A 17,714-nucleotide genomic window follows, 5' to 3' on the forward strand; every position below is an offset into this window, starting at 1 on the left:
TTAAAGGGCCTCTGTCCTAAGTCAAATGCACATACAAAATCCAAAGTAAGCAAAGTAATAAAAAGCTGCAATAGAGAAAAAGTTTAGCAGTGAAGGCACTTATACTAAATTCAATCTGGGGATTTACATAATGGAAAAAAGGTGAAAATTCAAATTCCACAGCAATTTTCTATTCAACTTTTCAGCGTCTTTTGGGAACAAATAATATTATTTCAAGATAGCAAAAATAAATTTTAATTTTTTAAAAATTATTTTTTAGGTATATGTGATCACATAGATGATTACATTTTACTTCCAAAAGTGGCAGCATGATCTTGATTTTTCTTTAACATAAATTCAAAGTATTATCTGCACATGAGTGATGCTAGAAACACATACATCAAGTGTTTCCTGAATAATGTCAAGATGTAATGATTTGTGATAATGTTCAAGGAAAATCAGACTTCCAGCATGCTTGGTGAATACATTAGAAGATAATTGACACACATTTTATAGCTATCTTGAGCATATAATGACAGGGTAGTCTCAGCCAGGTGTATTATTAAAATGACACCGCAGGAAATCATTTAGAATTATGGTTTTAGAAGAACAGCTCTCTGAAGCCTGAAGGTAATTTGTGCTAAAGGTTTTATGTCGTAGTAAAATGTTAATTAGGTCTAATAATAGAAAGTGTTATATTGTTTATAACTATGTACAGGCAAGCTCTCTTCATTCATATCTTGATATTTTATATACGTATGTTATGTATTGTAACACACACAATCACACACTTACACATACTTAGTCAAATCTCTTAACATAAGCATTTTTGTATGAATTACCATAAAAAACTGTGTTATGTGTTAGTAAAGCTGGTAGCCTGCAGTGTACTTATGCAATATCATATCCTAAATAAAATTTAATAAATTACTTATTGCTATTGCTAGAACTAATATTTGTATTTAAGTATTTTCTGTGTGCACTTGTGATCATTTTGTGCAATTTGTGGATGGTCTCAACAAAATTGATCTTCCAGTGGGGTTTACATGTCAGATTAATCACCAATGCATTAGTTACCTGGATCTTTTGGTTTGGATAAGATTAACAGTAACTCCAAGTTGCATGATTTATGTGTATCATGTTGGGTGGATCAGGCCCACTAATCATACATCCTCCCTCCTCTTGGTGGCACTGCAAATTGTTATTGAGAATTATCTTGGAATTGGAAACAGAGAAACTTTTATTAGGCATCATTTGGTAGAAAGACAACATTCCATGTCTACCCTATGTTAACTACTTGTTAATTGATTTTGGATCTACACGGTGGAAATTGGTGCTTTGATGTTAATTTACCTGTTAATTACAATTGTGTTTGTCTAAATTTATTATCTTGTTTTCTTGTAGTTTATATTTGTTCTTATTGCTATAGGATCTGTGTGTTAAGCTTATTTTGCTCTCTAGTCTATACTGGTTTATAGGGCATCTATAAGTTTGTGTTTTTTCATTCTCCTTTTTGACTTGCAGCCTGTAGATGCTATCCTCTAATGACTTGATTTATTTGTATTTCATGGGTGGAAAATAGTTTCATATATAAAACAATTCATGTCTATCCAATCCATAATTTGCCATCCAAGCTATTTATCAGAAAATATATTTTCTTTTTCTTTACTTTTCTTTATTAAAAAGGAATATATAATGGGCACCTTGGAGCAGTGGCAGAACTACCATTGGTGCAAAAGGTGCGGTGCACCGGGGTCCATTGAGATACTGGGGCCTCTGCATGGGGAACTAGTGAGCTGTGAGCCCTGGTTCCCTCCTCCCCGCTCCCCTGCACTGGGACCCAAAGTGCGCTAGTTCTGCCTTTGCCTTGGGGTAATGCAGAAATGTAAAACAGTGCATATTTATTTAAATAAATTGTATATCGCAATCAATATTTTATATCATTGTGTATTTGATGTTTAGTGCTTTACTGTGTGATATATATACTATATTTTCTAGTACTTTATCCATATTCAGGGATCTAGAGCCAGGAGAGGCTAAGTACACACATACACTAAATCCAGTCAAATCATCCTAATAGATATTTTACCTAATGATAAAAAATATTGTAAGGCTTCTAATAAATATTAATGAATGCTGCATTATTTTTAAAACACAGGATTGTTCCTGATAAAAAGTACAGCTAGACTATTGGGCGGACATTTACTTTACTGTGGTGTCTGGAAACTGCAGAGTTGTTCGGTACTTTTTCTTGAGATTTTCAAATGGCAAGATTTACTAAAGCCAAAACAGCTGAAAACCGCTGAACATGGCTGTTTTACAATGAAAATAATACAAAGCGCTAATCTATCAAGATGTGCTTTGTCAATTTGCTGGATAAACAGCTGCATGCGGATTGAGCTATCTTGCCTCTCAATAGTAATAAATAAATAGAAAAAAAATAATCACTCTCTCCCCTTCTCTAACAGCCCAGTAATACTCAGCATCACGTCCGGTCCTCTTAGTGGGTTCCTGAACTGACGTTTGGCATTTGCTCTGAAAGCTTTCCTCCTGGTACCCCTAGCCGGCAGGTAAAGGGAAATAGTACATATTATTAAAATGTGTCCAAAATAATAAATAAATATGTGATAGTGCCCCATTATTGAAGAAGAAATCATAGTGCCCCCTGAATAATAAATAAATAATGTCCCCTATAATAAATAATGCCGCTATACACAAATATATATTGCACCCTTCTAATAAATAAATAAACAAATATTCTCACCATAAAATAAATAAATAAATACTGCCACTGTATCGTAAATGTCTTAATTGTGTCCCACATTTTTTAGTGCAGTGGGAATAATATATATGTATATCTATATCTATATCTATATATATATATATATATATATATATATATACATATATATACACACACTTACCTGTGATCATATTCTGCTCTTGATCCGACATAATCCAAATAAATAAAAACCCAGAAAAAACCCCATAGCCGCCACTGACTGCTACTAAGGAGCTTCTGATGCAAAATGTGTTAGTAACCAGTAAGGAGGCTTGCCTCTGACGGGTGATGGAAAATAAATTTATTTGCACCTACCACTTGTATGGAAAATAGACTGGCCAAATGAGTGACTAAGATACTAATGACAGATTCAGCATTCACTGATCAATACTGAATTTACTAGCTCTTGAAATAGATGCCAAACATGCAAAATATTTAGCACATATCGAGAATAATACATGCAATATAACAAGTAGTTTTCCCAAATGGGCTCAATGCTGTTGGGTAGCTCTTGGTATCCAGAGTAACTGGGAACTTGGGACTCTGATAAATGTAATTTTGATATAGCTTCCTTTTGATGCTGCTGGATTTTGTCAAGTAATAGGCCACGCAATATCATTGATATTGTTGGGTAACTTAACACAGTGTAACAGCCACCCAATCTTACTGGTACTGGAAAAATATCTATGTTCTTAGTCCTGGATAGTTCTGCTGGACAGGAATAGCAATCTCCAGTCTCGACTTCTCAATTGAACTCAACCACAACATCCTATCCGTCGATCAGCAAAATTTTAAACCGTCAGGATCCACCCCGTCCAAGGTAAAATGATCCTTATTGAGTTATGTACATTTGTAAAACAAAATTATCCACTACCTTAGTATGTAGGAACATAGTAGTGTAACATATTAACCTTTCCTTGTAGAGTACACCTGTTTTGTGAGGATAGGTACCTATCATGTCTGTATAACATTACGAAGGTATTAATGGAAACAATGATTGTATGCACAGTTAATACTAATGGTAAAGAGAGAAACCAGGTGGGCTTGACCATTATTACATACCTCGATTTCCCTATTTGACCATACTGGTATGATAACTGCTCGAAAGAAGGCCCCTTGTTTCCTTGTCTCTCTACCAGTACCCTCTTTCTACTTTTCCTCAAGTAGAAATGACAGGGATGTATTGCAAGTAAGACAAAGCAGGTATTATATTTTTATGCATAATATTTTCCCAGTACTGGTGACCGATATACAATACAGAGAGCATCCTAGTGGCCATCATACAATACAGAGAGCGTCCTAGTGGCTGATATACAATTCAAAGTGTATCCTAGTGACCAATATAAAATACAGAAAGTATCCTACTGTCCTCCATATAATACAGAGAGTAATCTAGTTATTTGTTTATAGTATTATTTTATTTTTAGCATAAAATACAGAGCAGGAACCCTCCTCAGGCATTGTGCCCCCAACCCTTGCTTTATCATACATTGTATCTGTCTCAGAAAGCATTCACATAGTTTTTAATTTTCTTTATTAGATTTTAAACTATCAGTTTTTTTATATAGTTTTTATTTATTTTGAAATGACAAGTTGTACAAATGTTACAAATCAATAAAACAAAGTGTTTAACAATGTAATAGCAATACAAAGATAAATAATCAGAAATGGTTTAAATAGACAGAACAAACTAACATTTATCTTATTTTACTTTTAGAAAGCAATTTACATTACGGCGCTCTACACATTCACATAAACACACACTAAGCTTAAGCTGCATGCTGTTAGTGGATACAATTCCTCCTATTTTCTCTCACCACCAGATTATGCCTCTTCTCCTTTAATCTTTCTGCTATTCCTCTTCTCCCCTCAGCCTGATTTCTCTCTTTTTCTCCTTAACTGTGTTTGGCTCCACTCATTAACAGGATAGTGAAGAGAGTGATAAGTGCATCTGCCAAGGCCAATCACAGCAGCCTTCAGGATAAGAGCCAATCCAGTCCCCTGAAAGTCTCCTCAGCCTCCTCCCCACTCAGCAACAGGCAGCCTCACGATTCGCTGCCTGTTACTGTCAACAGATGGGACTCCCTCCCCTCCCCCCCAGTGGATCGCAACACGCCCCCTCTCATAGCCCCAAGCCCCCTGCTCATTGATCCAACCCCACAGGCCCCACTCCCCCGTGCCTGATGTAAGAAAAAATAAATAAATACAGTTTATACATGAAGCTGCCAGCGGCCTAGCTGACCCTATCTGTGAAGGGAGGCCTCATCAGGTCCAGTGTTAATCTGGCCCTGCCCTCTGATCTACATCTTCTGACACAAAGCTCTAAACCAGTAAGGACAGCAATTTATATACATTGCATTTAAATGTGTATGTAGTTAATTAATCCCTCCACAATCAAAATTATTTCTTTCTTTTTTCTTTCTTAATGGGAGTTAAAATTAACTGTGTTAAGGCAGGGAAGAAGGCTGAGACAGCCTGCAAGAGGGGATGACAGCAGCTGGGGTGAAAAAATGATTGCACAGAGCCATACAGAGAGTCCACTGCAAGGGTGCATGTAGGGTTTGGCTGAGAGCGGTTGTGGACATATTTCCCGGAGAACCAGCACCATTGCTACCATTAGACAAACCTAGGTGTATAGGCGGTGCCTAAAAAACTGAATGAGTGACTTAATGCCCCACACAGCTCCCAGGCCCTAAACATGAAGGAGAAGCATTCATCCGCTTCTTACAGGTGAAGCTACTGGCAGTTGCTCCTCCATGTCAGAGTTAGGTTAGGAGTATGACGCCTTAGCTATGATGTCACAACCAATCACCACACTCCTATAGTGAGTAACTGAGTATGCGCCACCTCCTGCATGCCAAGGTATGAAGCTGCAACGGCAGATGCACAATACCCTACATGGTTCTCTGCGTCCGAGGGCTAGTGGTGGCCCTGTGGAGAACATGGTATGCTATTTGACTAACTGAACCTTAATTACAAACTGCAATACTATAAACTAAACTGTCTACTATATGAGAACTGCAACTTAACCTATGTGCTAGAGTGGAGACCAAAGGAGGGTACATAAAGATTAATTATTTTGCTTGGCTACTCTAAACCATTTTTATATGTGTTTTTATCTTACAAACAAAGGGGGCAAAGAGGCCAGTATTAGTATTTTGTCTAGGGCACCATGGGGTCTTAAACAGATTCTGCATGAGTGGCACCTCCAAATTCACCTATACCCAAACCAAAGAGAGTGAAAAGTAAGGTGGAGTATCACCAACATACACAACCGCACACCATACATCGAGGTATGGGTATGCGCTAAGCAAAGCAACTTCAAAGCTATACTGCGGCTCATGTGTTGTCTCCTTGTTAGACACTGACTTACTGTTGTTCAGAGTTTGGAATATTAGAAATAATAATAATAATAATAGTAATAATAATAATTTCTTACTGCACCATTGGTGATAAATGATCAGATTTTTTTGCAGTGAGTTAAGTAACAAGCATATAAGGTTGTTATTTTGGAAATGGGCCAGCAAGATGCTTTAATGATACAGTGACATGCAGTTTATTGTGCTGGCTACACTGCAATAAACTAATTTAATTTATATAAGTTATTAATACAGGTCCAGTTATCCTTTATTACCATGTTAATGGCAGCTGAGCTTAGTTTTGTGAAGCAACCACACTCAAAGTTTTCAAAGTAGGAGTACAACAAAACAAACTCATTGGTGTACATTAGATAGCAGTATGAAAATGGTGACAGTCTTAAACTTACTGCAGATAAGTCACAGTTTTTATTAATTTGATTATAAAAAATTGGTGGTGGCGAGAGCAAATTGCGAGCCAGCAAAACCAGTGTACAGCCACAGGCACTACCACTGGTACCAGGGCTTAGTCCCTTACGATTGACTAGTGTTAAATCTGGTGTCATTTTGACTACTCTCCCTCTGGGCTCACAATGATGTGCCCGGACAAGGCAGGTCAATGGGTCCCTAACACAAAGGAACTAAGAGCCAGGGTGCTTCGAAGGGGGCAGTGACATGCGGCCAATCAGCGATAGCATCGTATGAATTAGTCACTGACTGCAAGAGCTCTCCCGCCAAGCTGAAGTCCTTTAGTGGGGAACAGTCTTCCACCAAGTGACCTAACCACTGTGCCCAACCTCCAAAATATTTGCTCCAAGAACAACCAAAGGCCTTCTTCAGTAAGGTGTACCCTGTCGGGTCTATAAAGCTGCTCCTTATCTACCACAATTAGAGAGTGAGCGATGACAACTCCACCCAACCACTGCACGGTCTTACCTGACAACCTGTTAACTTTATATAGGAGGGTCTTCATATAGAGGGAGATATGGGTGCCCTCCACACGAGTCTGGGGATAACAGACCAGCATATGTACACTGCAAATCTTCTCTTATCACTATCAACAAATTCAAAAACTTCGCCTTCCCTAAATCATTTCCTAACAGCTAATAAAATGTCCGGTATACCATGAGTGTGAGTGATTCCACTTGTGTCCTCTCCGACCTAACCACTGCATGTCTACCAGTTGAGAAAACTCAGGACCGCTTACCGCAACACTGTGTCTGGATGTCCAGAACACATAGTAATGACCTACCATCCATATTTGTAATCTCTGAGCAGATGAAGCTAAAACCAAACACAATGTACTCAATGAGATAACCTTAATCATACACACTGATCACAAACTCAACACCGGGGAGAACTTCAAGCACTACAGTCATTGTAGGCAAAGGGTTTGAAGGAAGAGGGGAAGGGGGGGTGCACGGTAACCAATATGAAGGTAAAACCCATAAAACCTCGGAGGCTCACCACTAATCAGGCCTGTATCTGGGGATAAATAGGATAAAATCCCTTTATTCCCCCGCTAAAACTGACAAGCAGCAAAGCCCTGTGTTATCAATATGGAATGGGCAGGCACCATGTCTAACATGGCTTGGGTCTGATATAAGCTTTATAAGCATCAGATTTCCATCTGCTGATGGACTTAATGGCAGCAATGGAAGAGCCCTTCTGGGCAGTGGCAGTAACTACTCCAATCCGGATGGAGTGGGTACCGTAGAGGGCTGGGTCTAAACTGATATGCTTTAGCGCACTCTTGAGAATGGAATGAAACTGAAATTTTGTCAAAGGTGGCCCATCAATATGAATCAAAGAGGGCTCAACTTCATGGGACCGAACCCCTTTCGAATCTGCAACATAAAGCAACGGCACATATGCTTGGGTCCTCATGGGCCGATATAGATAGCCCAGTTAGTCGGTCTTGGACATAAGGATTTTACAAGATAACATGTTATGTGCAAGCATCATGTGCCTAGCCACTAAAGCATTGCCATTGTCTCTTTTCGAAGGGGTCACTAGCTCGCTAACTCTAAATGCTTAAAAAAAAAAAAAAGCCAGTGTAAAGGCCATTCTGAACAAAGGTGCTTCATATCCAGACTCAGTCACAGCTGTAAGAGTGCCTATCAACTGATTTTGCAGGAGTCAATGGGCCGTCTAACATCTTTCGTGGTAAGTTCGGATTTATGCGACCCTTTCAGGGCCTCAGATATTAAAAATCCCTTGGTCCAATCAGAGGCACTGTGCAAGCGAGCCATGAATGATATGCCCGCTAAAAGCAATGCCATAGATGTTTTAGTATTGCCTTCCATATGAAATCCAGCATATTATCCCTCTGATCTGCGTTGTGCTGGCCCAGTGGCTTCAAGAAACTGAGTCAATATCTTTTAAAGACATTAAACGAAAAGTTGACTCTATAACTAGCTTTGCTATCTATGCCCCCACACCTAACGACCTAACCAATTGCAGAGCCTTTTCATATGACTGACAAATCACTGTACTGTCCTCTGGAGAATGCAACACATGCTGTATCAAGCGAAACATTCTGGCCACTTTTATGGGAACTACCCCAACTGGGGAGAAGACCAAGCTCTCGACTGGCGGAGTAGCAAATGGGCCTGCAATGTGTCCCAATTCCACCTCTTTGCACCCCTTAGCCACCAGTATGTCAGGGTAAGTATAAGTGAATTGCAGGTTCTTATCCGCATTGGTGTACACATCGCCAGGTATCGGTAAACGGAAACTATAGCTAAAACCATTAAACAAAAATTCTGCTTGTCTTTGGTCTGGAAAAAGGTTCGGCCACCTTGCTAACGCCTGCACATTTACTGGTGAATGTGCTTTATTGCTTAGAACCTGACGCAGCCCCACTTTTCCCTGACCCATCTTTGGTTCTGGGGCAGTCGCTCACTGGGTGCATCCCATGACAGAGCAAGCAGACGTGCCTATATTTGCAGGCAGCACCTCGTGAGCATGCACCATTGTTAAAAGCGAAGTAACTATTCTTGGGGAGAGGGAGGTACTATGCCTCTATGGAACTGGGGACCGTGCTATTCTGTGCGATTTGTGACTTGTGAACCTGTCTATCCATGTTTCAACATCTTTGCAGCCTGTATTTTCGGCCACTTACTTTCTGCCTACAAATGCTGTCGTACTCCTTACAAATATATGGAGCATCCGATTAGTACATACCCGTTATCAGGTGCAGATAACACAAAATGTCAACATTAGCCTTTGGTCTGGTTTCCAGATAGATAGCTGCAAATGTACAGAACCCCAAAATCCATTTTGTAAAGACCTATATGCGTCTTCCTCTAATACCGCCTTTGCTTGTCGCTTTCAGCAACTCCTGCACTCTCCGGCACATGTACATTTCTCCGATACTCACTGTCCGGCAACTATGCTGTACTCGCCATGACCAGAGAGCGACCACAATGGGAAGAGCTTTTAGTGAGCTCTATACACTGTCCGTCCCAGGGCCGGATTTCCCGCTAGGCATCCTAGGCAACTGCCTAGGGCCCAGCGGTACCCAGGGGGCCCTGCCAGAGCCATCGGTGAGCGGGGTAGGCAAGGCAGAGGGGCGCTCCCCTCCGCCTGCCATCCCCCTCTGGCCGCAGGCACAATAGAGGCTTCAAATGGATGCAACATCAAAGAAAAAAAAAAAATTCAACTGACCGCGCGTCGGGTCCCGGCAGTCTCCTCTCGTCTCCCACTGAAAATGACGGCGGGCGTGATGACATCATCACACCCACCGTCATTTTCAGTGAGAATTCGGCGAGGAGCACAGCCGGACCAGAGGAGGAGGAGCAGCGGCAGCGCGCCATCGAAAAAAGAAGAAAACAAGAACAGAACAGGCAATTAAAAGGTAAGTTAACTAACTGAGGGCCCATGCTTGTTCAGTGAGGGGCACGAGAAATGTGGAACAGCCAGGCATTAAGGACACATAGGGGCATGTTGACAGCTATGTAAAAGGGGCATGTTGACAGCTATGTAAAAGGGGCATGTTGACAGCTATGTAAAAGGGGCATGTTGACAGCTATGTAAAAGGGGCATGATGACAGCTATGTAAAAGGGGCATGATGACAGCTATGTAAAAGGGGCATGTTGACAGCTATGTAAAAGGGGCATGATGACAGCTATGTAAAAGGGGCATTTTGATAGCTATGTAAAAGGGGCATGTTGACAGCTATGTAAAAGGGGCATGTTGACAGCTATGTAAAAGGGGCATGATGACAAATGTAAAAGGGGCATGTTGACAGCTATGTAAAAGGGGCATGTTGACAGCTATGTAAAAGGGGCATGATGACGGCTATGTAAAAGGGGCATGATGACAGCTATGTAAAAGGGGCATGTTGACGGCTATGTAAAAGGGGCATGATGACAGCTATGTAAAAGGGGCATTTTGACAGCTATGTAAAAGGGGCATGTTGACAGCTATGTAAAAGGGGCATGTTGACAGCTATGTAAAAGGGGCATGTTGACAGCTATGTAAAAGGGGCATGTTGACAGCTATGTAAAAGGGGCATGATGACAGCTATGTAAAAGGGGCATGATGACAAATGTAAAAGGGGCATGATGACAAATGTAAAAGGGGCATGATGACAGCTATGTAAAAGGGGCATGATGACAAATGTAAAAGGGGCATGTTGACAGCTATGTAAAAGGGGCATGATGACAGCTATGTAAAAGGGGCATGATGACAAATGTAAAAGGGGCATGATGACAGCTATGTAAAAGGGGCATGATGACAAATGTAAAAGCGGCATGATGACAGCTATGTAAAAGGGGCATGATGACAGCTATGTAAAAGGGGCATGATGATAAATGTGTAAAAGGGGCATGATGACAGCTATGTAAAAGGGGCATGATGACAAATGTAAAAGGGGCATGATGACAAATGTAAAAGGGGCATGATGACAGCTATGTAAAAGGGGCATGATGACAAATGTAAAAGGGGCATGTTGACAGCTATGTAAAAGGGGCATGTTGACAGCTATGTAAAAGGGGCATGATGACAGCTATGTAAAAGGGGCATGATGACAAATGTAAAAGGGGCATGATGACAGCTATGTAAAAGGGGCATGATGACAAATGTAAAAGCGGCATGATGACAGCTATGTAAAAGGGGCATGATGACAGCTATGTAAAAGGGGCATGATGATAAATGTGTAAAAGGGGCATGATGACAAATGTGTAAAAGGGGCATGATGACAAATGTGTAAAAGGGGCATGATGACAAATGTGTAAAAGGGCTATGATGACAAATGTGTAAAACGGCTATGATGACAAATGTGTAAAAGGGGCATGATGACAAATATGGAACAGAGTTGCATGATGACAAATATGGAATAGGCATTAAGGGCAGAGAGGGGCATGATGACAGAAATGTGGAACAGGCAGTGTGAAGTGAAATAAACAAGGGGTGCAAAAATATGGAGGGCACAGTGTGATGGTGAAGGGTGCACAGTGTGATGATAAAAGGGCAAAAGCATGATGGAGGGCACAGTGTGATGATGAAGGGGGTACAATGTACTAAATGGGAAACAGTGTGAAGGAGGAGCAAAAGTGATGTGTTGGGGATATTTTTTTCTCTTCTGTACTTTAACTTATTTGGCAAAATACATTTTTTGTAGGAGGGAGCTGGGAGAGCTTGCGCAGGCTCAGTGTGCTTGGACTGGGCGTGCAGGGACTGAAGTGACATCATACGGAGGATCAAGGTACAGTGCGCAGAGTTGGACCAATAATATCAACCTGCAGGGACTGAAATAACCTTTCTTTTCATCAGCAAATGTGAGTAATGAAAAGTAGTCATTATAAATGCTGTAATTATCTCTATTGTAATAATGTCCACTCTTCAGTCTGTGACAGAAGCTCTGGGCAAAATGGTAAATGGCAGGTACATAAGTCCCAGGTTCCTGTCGTTTGTAATTTTAATCAGACTGATCAAGAGATGCACCTGGGAGGTGCCTGTGAAAAGGGAGCTGGGATATGCAACCAGTGTCTCAGACCTGGGAAGGAGATGAGTTGCCTCCTCAGACACTCTGCTGTAGTGAGCAATAATATGTTGTAGCTCTGAGAGAGGGTCTTGCTAAATGTATTATCTAGTAGCCAGATGGCTAGGATATTGTATATATTTTGTTTTGTTTACAAGCTGGTGAATAAACTGGCTGTGGTTGTTATCCTGAAATGTCTGGACTTGAGTGGTTACTGCTGCTGTTGACCAAGGAGATAGTACCTGTTCCCCTGATTACATTACAAGTCTTTATATAGTGCAAAATCATAGGGGGAGCATGTCTTCTCTGGGAGTGTGTGTTACACACAGTAGTAAATTATATTTACAATCACATGCAAATGATTTGGTTAAGTGTGTATAAGGTTGCTGACCTCTGCATGTGATATGATCACTGACTTTACACCTACTGGGTTAAATCTTGTATAAATATCACATGCAAATGGATAAAATTCTACCATGCATTAAAGTATTGACACGTGACATGATGGATACTACAAGAATATGCAAACACAAATGGGAGGTTCAAACATGTCCATATGCTTATTGCTTTTTCTGCATGGGAAAGACAGTAGGTTATAAATAGACCTATGTGGCAGAGCTTCCTTCAGTTTGGATATGGTTCATAGTCCTTTTTTACGATTATATGTATTTCTGTATCTGTAGAGAAATCTATGTGAAAGAACAAATAATGTATTTATGTTTCAAGGTGGTGATTGGTCTTTTTTAGGGGCTTGTAGTTAGTCAACAGCTGCAGTCAGCTGGTAGAGAAAGTGCAGAACTGATTTTGGAAATGATAATATGTTTAACATAGTTGATTAGTGTTGTCCAAAAACCTTCAGTATGTAATTTCTTGTATATTTAGGAATGAATGTTGCCATGCCAATTTTATTTGGGGGCAATTGTGTAGGATTATTGACTTTTCTGTTTTTGTTTGGATGTAGCTTAATACACAATGATGACATTTTCAGCAGGAAAATAGAATGTAAGGTATCGTATAGGTAATACAATTGCTATTAACTTTTCTTATTCTGTAGAAAAACGACAAAATTTGAATAGAAGATTGTTTGCATTGTGTTTTATGTCAAGTGTATAGTTACAAAAAAAGCTTGGGGTAAGAATTCTTAGCATTTAAAGCTATATACAACATTATTTGCACTCTGTTTTATGTAAGGATTTAATTAAAAGCTATTATTTATTGGTATAACATTGTCTGCACTATCTTTTTTAGTACCTATTAAAAGTTAATATTGTTTCACGGAGGGGGGCACTAAACCAGTATCTTGCCTAGGGCCCTATGAGGTCTAAATCCGGCTCTGGTCCGTCCACACGGAGGCAGCAAGGGCAGCTTTACTAATACTCTGGTGCCTGGCACTTCTGCTGGCGCTGGAGGAAGTGGGGGCAGGTAAGGCTGGAAGGCGGGGGACTGAACAAGTCTCATCCAGCAGGAGACTTGGACTGGTCCAAGTATCTGGTTGGAGGGGGGGCCTGGCGTCTCGGGCTGACATGGCGGCAAATAATGGAAGACAGGGAAACGACAAAACTGAGGGGAAAATTTGAAGAGAAATGAGCAATAAGAAAAGAAAAGACTATAAAGAAGAGGGTGTGATTGAGGGAGAAAAGTAAAATTGAGAAGAGAAATACAGAAAGGGCTAGTCAGACAGATAGAATAAGAACACAATATGACTAAAACCATTTACAAAAATACAGTAATTTATCAAAGATACAGCTACTCAGCCTGATACACGTCTGTTTCCACAGGATTTGTGCGATACAAGAGATCCAGCATGCACTGCAGGAGGAATTTATGGACATGAACCACTCCCACAAGCATTCTATTCTATTGGCTGAAGAGATTCACAACTAAACCTTTAAAGATAAGTGCTTGACTCCTGAACTTGTAAATGAGTTTAAGGTCGTTTGGCTTTATATGCCCCACTCTTCAAAATCACAGGATTACATTACTATTTGTTTTAAATACCTATTCACCAACCCTGCAGTCTTAAACAAGGTCAGACTCTTTCTGACAATAATGATTTCATAATAATGAGGAGATATACAGTATATTGCTATCAGGGGAGGGCTGGCAAATTTTACCCCATTGGTCAACACTCACCTCAGCAGCCTATTAGGAACATTTTAAAAGAAAAAAAAATGCAGGTGGCCCAGTGACCCTGCCCAAGGTAACCCACTATGGGAACGGCCTGGGAGGCAGATGCCCCCCCTGTCCCCAGCCCAGCCTGCCCCTGATTGCTATACATTTTTTACAATATGTTTTTCACTGTTGACACCTGCAGGGTCACATATTTATTCCATGATTTCCTTTTCCATTTATACATGATTTCTTAATGCCCCCTATATATACTAATATTGAATGTTTTCCTAGTAACACTACTAGTGCATTATTTTCATGAGGTCTGAACTGAGAAGTGTATTGTGCTGATATATTAAGATAGAAATAATATATGCACAGCATATAATGATAACAGTTCAGAATAGGAGCAGAGAATTGTCACTCTATTTTCCTTTTTGCCTGAAGGCCATATGACAAAAAATATGTAGAGTGTCTAACTATAGCACATTTAATAGAAGAATGGCAGAATACCTTCCCTATAATTGGTAAAATGCAGGACTGCACACATTGAATGTACCTCATCTGAAATTCACACATAACACATTATACCATTCTACTCCACTGACTATATGAATAATGCTGTTCTATATATAAAAATAAATTGCAACATAAATTATACTAATTTCAGCAAATCAAAAATATCACTATAAAATAAACACTTCAAAAACCAAACTCCCTGTAATTAAGCTGATTACAACCTTAATGATTCATTTCTACCACTGATATACAAATAAACAAGACAATTAAAATTCAACAGATGTAATTGTGCCAAACCTACAGTAAAATTCCAGTCTGAGTGCTTGAAAGGAGGAATATAATTTACTTTGGGAAATGTTTATTTAGATAAAAAGTCCATAGTTTAAAGGAGAGTACTGAACGTTCTTCATAGAATATCATGTTATGTACTATTTGCCATTAAATATTAAACCATCACGGTACCCCACAATAAAATTTAAAAATGCAAATGATTAGATACAATAGAATAAAGGAAAACATCTGAAAAAAGAAATTACTAGATTATATAGCCGGCGTGCAGTAGTCTTGCTTCATGTTAATAACAGATTATACATAAAGTGAAAAGTTTACTGCTAATAAATATAACAAAGTTACATTAAACAATATGTATTCAATAAATAAAAGAATGCCGTGTTCAGATATATACCACTTAAGCCCCAATGGAGCACTACCTAATGAGACAAATAAAGGTGGCCATAACAATCGAAATGCCAAGTGACAGGTGTTATATTGCAACATTTATCTTAAAGGATGAAACAAATTGCACTTGCAAATAGATGAGCAATGCAGGAGGTGATGCTGGTCCATCCTCCCAAGGCCCCTGCTCTGCTCTTATAAGCATGTGCTGTGGGTGGTACATAGCAGAATATTTTTCTTCTGTTTAGTGTGCCTTAAAATAATTTTTTCACTTTAAAACCACAATATTGTATATGGTAAGTGTCTGTCTCCTCTTTTTCATAGAGATAAATACAGCGATATTTGTGGTTCAAATTATTTCAATATACTTTTTTTCTAATTATAAAAGCCTGTTTCACTCAAATTAATATCAGAGTAGGCGTGGTTAAAGTTACTTAATAATATATTCAGTACAATAACATTTGACTTAGTAATATAAATATTACAATATATTATTTAATATAAACTAGGTATCTAACTCACAAAGTTAATCTTTGAAGTGTAAACACAAACAAGAAACAACTAAATTTTTCTAAAAACATGAGGGCAAACACCATCACTAGCACCTTAGTCACACCAGAGAAACAAAGGGGACAGAAACTTCCTTTACAAAATGCTGTTTTATCCTTCAGATTGATGAATCGATTCATGGATTTCCAAATGGCATGGGTAAATTTGTGAATCTGTCTTTGTAACATTCACTCATCTCTAATAAAGAAATGTGGAACTGAGTAATATAGACATACAGAATAATAATAAATACTGAGCATTTCACACAGCATAGAGAACAAGACAAAAGGGTAGTTTTAACGACACTGGTCAAATAAAACTATTCAAATGTATATTTGTTTTATATGCTTTATGCGATAATTGAAAAAGTGTGTGATCATTTATAGTTCATTGAAGAGCTCAGGACACTACTTAGTAGGGTGCTAACCAGGCAGCCAAGGGAAACAGGGAAGTTGACAGAGGCCAGTTGGAGATGGACAGAAGTTCTGTCCCAGGAGAACTGGATTACCCCATACAGGAACTCATTAGAGTCCTGTGTTAAATGTCCAAACCTGCGACAAGTTGGAATCAGATAGATGGCTTGTTCCTCGAGAGTTAGTTTGTGCCAGACAGAAACACAGGTGAGTCTTGTATTACAAAAAAGAAAGACTGCTAGGGGTATATTTACTAAACTGCGGATTTAAATAAGTGGAGATGTTGCCTATGGCAACCAATCAGATTCTAGCTGTTATTTTGTAGACTGTACTAAATAAATGATAACTAGAATCTAAGGATGAGCGGGCTCGGATTCCGCTAATCCGAGCCCACCCGAACAGTGCGGATCAGACGGGATCCGAGCATTGTTCGGGTATTTCCGGCGCCAAAAAAAAATTAAACTGAGGCTCTGACGTCCAAGTCTCGCGTCGGATCTCGCGAGACTCAGATTGCATAAATTCCCCGATAGCGGCCGCCATTTTCATTTGTGCTGTGATCAGGGTAGAGGGAGGTTGTAGGGTAGTGGTACTCCTGCGTGATCAGTCCAGTTGTGCTTTATGCTTGTGTCCAGTGCTCTGTCCTTGCTGAGTCCAGTGGTGCTTTATGCTTGTGTCCAGTGCTCTGTCCTTGCTGAGTCCAGTGGTCCTTTTGTCCTGTGCTCTGTCCTGCTGAGTCCAGTGGTGCTTTGGCCAGTGTCTGTCCTGCTGAGTCCAGTGGTGCTTTAGTCCTGTGCATTTTTGTGCTAAGTCCATAGTAATTGTCTAATTATTAAAAACTCCAAAAAATAAAAAAAAATTATACAAAAAAAAGTTAAAAAAATTAAAAAATAATTTAAAAAGTATAAAAAAATTCTAGAGCAATATATTATTGCAGTCCTGAAATATTAGTACTGCAATACCTACATTCACTGTTTCTGCAGTCCAAAAAATAGGAACTGCAATCTATATTACATTTACTATGTTCATTCTTTAAGCAGTTCCAGAGAATAGGTACTGCAATCTATATTACATTTACTATGTTCATTCTTTAAGCAGTTCCAGAGAATAGGTACTGCAATCTATATTACATTTACTACGTTCATTCTTTAAGCAGTTCCAGAGAATAGGTACTGCAATCTATATTACATTTATTACGTTCATTTTTTAAGCAGTTCCAGAGAATAGGTACTGCAATCTATATTACATTTACTATGTTCAATTTTTAAGCATTTCCAAAGTGTGTGTGGTTCAGGGGTACACTCATTAGTGCTGCATATAATGGAGTACACAAATTTGAAGGATAAAG

This window comes from Mixophyes fleayi, chromosome 4 (assembly GCF_038048845.1).
Source record: "Mixophyes fleayi isolate aMixFle1 chromosome 4, aMixFle1.hap1, whole genome shotgun sequence".
NCBI lineage: Eukaryota > Metazoa > Chordata > Amphibia > Anura > Limnodynastidae > Mixophyes > Mixophyes fleayi.